The sequence below is a fragment of the Muntiacus reevesi genome, chromosome 22 (genome assembly GCF_963930625.1).
Source record: "Muntiacus reevesi chromosome 22, mMunRee1.1, whole genome shotgun sequence".
Taxonomy (NCBI): domain Eukaryota; kingdom Metazoa; phylum Chordata; class Mammalia; order Artiodactyla; family Cervidae; genus Muntiacus; species Muntiacus reevesi.
In genome coordinates this window covers 19,301,262-19,306,014 of record NC_089270.1, presented here as the reverse complement: position 1 = coordinate 19,306,014, position 4,753 = coordinate 19,301,262, and the positions used below count along the sequence as shown (strand labels likewise).

Genomic DNA, 4,753 nt, shown 5'->3' with positions numbered 1-4,753 from the left:
TATAAATGTAGGTTCCAACTTCTTTATTATGGAACAACACTGCATTGAATACCCTTGTACATGTCTTTTGGTACACACTTGGAAAATGTTTCTAAGACAGCAGTCTACAGAATTTTTTGATCATGCACATTTATTTATAAAGTATTGTTGAGAATGCATTTAAATATATATAAATTATATGTATTATCCTATACTTTATATAAAACATATACAGAAAAGTAGAAATTTAAAGAATGATACAAAGATGAAATAAAATTAAATGGTTTGTTTTCTTAAGAAAATAAAACTCTGATTAAGAAAAATTTTAATAATGTATTTTAATTATAGCAATGTGATTAAAAGTCAGATCTGATTACAAATGACTTTAAAGTCTCTAAATATGGAAGGTGGAGTATTCAAACTAGAAGTAGAGATATATCCTCTTCGTCATTTTCTTGTTTAGGTTTGTCTTATTAGTATCAATATAATTAAGCCATATGTCTATTCTTTAGCTTAGTTAAACCTAAATAATATTACCCATACATTCACTTACCCAGATGTATGTAAATCGTAGCTGTTGCAATACACTATAAGAGAATGGATAAAGGAGTAGGCAGTGGCCAACTCTTCATCACTGTGGAATTTCCACTCTACCCTCAAAACACTTCAACTTTCATGATTTAAGTATTTCACACCATACCTAGGGACGATGTCAGTGGCTATCCATATGTTAAAATTTAAATATTTTCATTTCCTTCTTGTTTTTTAGATTGAAACAAAGAGAGGTTCTAATATTATTTTCCTGCTTTCCAATTGGTCATCTGAACCCCTTGGGATGCTTGATCCTATTTTAAACCATCAGTCTAGAATGCTGCTGCTGCTGCTAAGTCACTTCAGTCATGTCCGACTCTGTGCGACCCCATAGACGGCAGCCCACCAGGCTCCCCTGTCCCTGGGATTCTCCAGGCAAGAACACTGGAGTGGGTTGCCATTTCCTTCTCCAATGCATGAAAGTGAAAAGTGAAAGTGAAGTTGCTCAGTCGTGTCCGACTCTTAGCGACCCCTTGGACCGCAGCCTACCAGGCTCCTCCGTCCATGGGATTTTCCAGGCAAGAGTACTGGAGTGGGTTGCTATTGCCTTCTCCGATCAGTCTAGAGTATATATATAGAAATTGAATTTCTGGATCTTAAAATATATGCACCCTTAAATTAAGCAAATAATTTAAAATTACTTTCCAAAGATTGTGCCAATTTATACTTCCATCAGTACTGTATGAAAAGTTCTGTATCTTTCCAATACTTGGGAGTATGAGATTATAATTTTTAACAATCTGACAGGGGAAAGAAAATATTGTCTAAATTTGCATTTTGGATGACAATGAGCCATTTTTATGTTTATTTGTCATTAGAATTTCTTCAGTAAATTGTTTGTTGATATCCTTTGGCCATCTTGCTAATTGGTTGCTTATCTTTTTAATAATCTGTAATATATATTAATATATAAAACAATGATTTTACAACTATTAGAATAAAGAATGAGTATATAATTCTTCATCCTAATACTTAGGCAGTTGTATAAAGTTTATTTTATTTTTTTAAATTTATTCATTTTAATTGGAGGCTAATTACTTTATAATATTGTAGTGGTTTTTGCCATACATTGACATGAATCAGCCATGGGTGTACATCTGTTCCCCATCCTGAGCCCCCCACCACCTCCCTCTCCATAAAGTTTAAATATGTTCTCCCAATATGTGGCTTGATTTTAGCTTTGTGTATAGTATCTTTTTTAGGACAGAAGTCATTTTTTTTACTTTTTTTTTAATTGAAGTATAGTTGATTTACAGTGTTGTGCTAATCTCTGTTGTACAGCAAAGTGATTCAGTTATACATATATATATGCATATCCTTTTTTATATTCTTTTCCATTGTGGTTTATCATAGGATATGATTCTCTGTGCTATACAGTAGGACCTTGTTATTTATCTATCCTATGTTTAAAAACTTACATCTGCTAACCCCAACCTCCACTCCAACCTTCCCCCAACCACCTCCTCCCCATTGACAACCACCAGTCTGTTCTCTATATCTGTGATTCTGTTTCTATTTCATAGATAGGTTCATCTGTGTCATATTTTAGATTCCACATATAAGGGGTATTTGTCTTTCTCTTTCTGACTTACGAAGTATGATAATTTCTAGTTGCATCCATGTTGCTACAAATGGGATTATTCCATTCTTTTTAACGACTGAGTAGTATTCCATTGTATATATGTACCACATCTCTTTATCCATTTATCAGGACAGAAGCCTTTAACTTCCATGTGGGCAAATGTATCTGTCTTGCCCTTTGTGATTTATGCTTTCTGTGTCTTATTTAGGGCTTCCCAAGTGACTTTCCCCAGGTTACAAAGATATTCTTACACTGTCTCCCAAAAAATTTTAATTCTGCTTCTTATACATGGATCATTAAAACAGGTGGCATTTTATTTTTGCATAAAGTATGAGGTAGGAGGGTTTCTCAGGTGGATCAGTGGGTAAAGAATCTGCCTGCAATGAAGGAGATGCAGGAGATGCGGGTTCAATCCCTGGGTCAGGAAGATTCCCTGGAGGAAGGTATGGCAACCCACTCCAGTATTCTTGCCTGGAGAATCCTATGGACAGAGGAGCCTGGAGGGAGGGCTATAATAGTTCATGGGGTGGCAAAGAGTAGGACATGACTACAACAACTGAGCACACATGAGGTGGGAATAAAATTTCAGTATTTTCTATATAAAGACTGTTGCCCAACAACCATTTGTTGAATAGCTCAAACTTCCCCATTTGCTTTGTAATACCAACCTTGCCACATATAATGTTTTCATATGTAAACAACTTTCATTCTCTTGATTTGTATACATTATATTCTACTGGTCTATTTCTATGTCCTTGGGCCAGTATTACACCATTTTAGTTATCATGGCTTTATGAGAAGCCTTAATATCTTATAGGGCAAGTTCATCTACTTTCTGCTTTTCATAAATTACATTGGTTAGGCTTCTTTCTCTTTCAGGGAACTGTAGAATCTACATCTCAAGTTATACACACACAGAAGAAATATTGGGATATTAGTTGGAATGACATTAGTATGAGAAGAACTAATACCTTTATTTTTTTTTCTTAATTTCAGAGTTTTATTGTATTGCACTAAAGGAACAGCAGGATGGTTATACAATGTTCTCTCTCATTCGGTTTTGAAAATCTAAAGTACTTGCAAATTCTTAAGAATACCTTTACCACCAGATTAGAACATTTAGTAACCAATTTCTTAATAAGTAAAGTCTCACAAATTAAAACACACTTAAAATAGCTTTAAATGCATTCTTCACAAGTAAGTCAGCGTATATTTTTGTGTCATGTTCACTTATGCTTAAGAATTAAAGCAAGTATATTACTCTGGTGGAAATATGGGGAAATCTCTCATTCATGCAATATACAGGGGTAGTATTTCAAGTCCAAGGGGAAAAATATCCCACTCTTGGTTTCTTAATGCATCCATATATAATCACCTACATGATAGATAAGGAAACCCATGAAGTTTCCCACAGGTCAGATACATATTTTCAGTTCATCAGAAGCACCTGATATCTACAGTTAATTTATAATTAAATGGCATTTCAATAAAACCAAAATAAGCCCTACAAGTTCCTATAAACAAAAGCTTCCAATGGACTAAGGACAGTCAGTAATTAATGCAATCATTCAAGGGATTATGGTTGTTCCTTAAGGAGTGCAAGTTCAAATCTGTCAACACCAGAGGTATCATTTTATATTAATTTATACATAATTCCATTTAAATTCTTTATCTGAGTGTAACATATGAAAACTGTCTTTCCACAAGCAAAAAATGTGGAAACATTTAAAAAATAAGGAGTCATTTTTAAAGTAACTGATCAGATTCCATAGGCTACTCTTGGGAACAGGATCTTGCTGGATAGAATCCCTTCATTGGTGGCTTTTTGCATGCACTTAACTGGACCAATTCTTCTAAGCGTTATTCTAAGAGCTCACCAAAACATAGATCATGCCATATAGGTAGTAAAAAACGCTAGAAGATAAAAAGCTAATTTGCACCATCCTTCTTTCTGACAATATGCTAGAATATCTGCATCCATGATGGTTGTAGGATCATAGAGTCCTGGTCCACTCATCACTGGTCTACTCATATACCTCCAAATATGATATGCCAAGAGGGGCATATTGAGACCCAGTGTAAGGCACTCTGCTGCAGAAAGAAACATGACACAGAAGAAAGCATGGATGAGGTACTCTGGAAGGACAAGAGGATTCAGGGTGTTACACTGGTCTATAGGATTCTTGTAATCAGTCTTCAGCTCATCGAACGCTATAATGTGCCAAATGGCGAAGAAGATGAGCGCGGCGGTGAGCAGCAGTGCCAGCATATAGCAGAAGGCCGCGAACGTGAACGCCATGGCCGGGGAGAAGGGAGCAGCGCCGATGCCAGCGGAGAAAGGCTGCGCAGGGCCCTCTGGGTAAAACCATTCACTTCCCACGGCCACAGCCCACACCGAACTAATACCTTTAAAATACTGTTTTCCCATGTTCTCTGAACATGCTATGTCTCTTTTTCTAAGTCTCTTTCAAAATCTTTTGAGTTTTATAATTTTTCCCATAAGGATCTTGTACAACTTTTGTGAGATTTCTTTCTTGATACCTGTTTCGTTGTTATTTTATATTTTTAAACTACATTAAAAAAAAAATTGGTTAATAGGAA

The 4,753-nt window shown here is 35.5% G+C and overlaps 1 pseudogene; it reads right to left on the bottom strand.

Moving 5' to 3' along the window:
• Nucleotides 1-3,452: 3,452 nt before the first annotated feature.
• LOC136152943 (protein cornichon homolog 1 pseudogene) lies at nt 3,453-4,477 on the bottom strand (annotated as a pseudogene).
• Between the last annotated feature and the right edge of the window lie 276 nt (nt 4,478-4,753).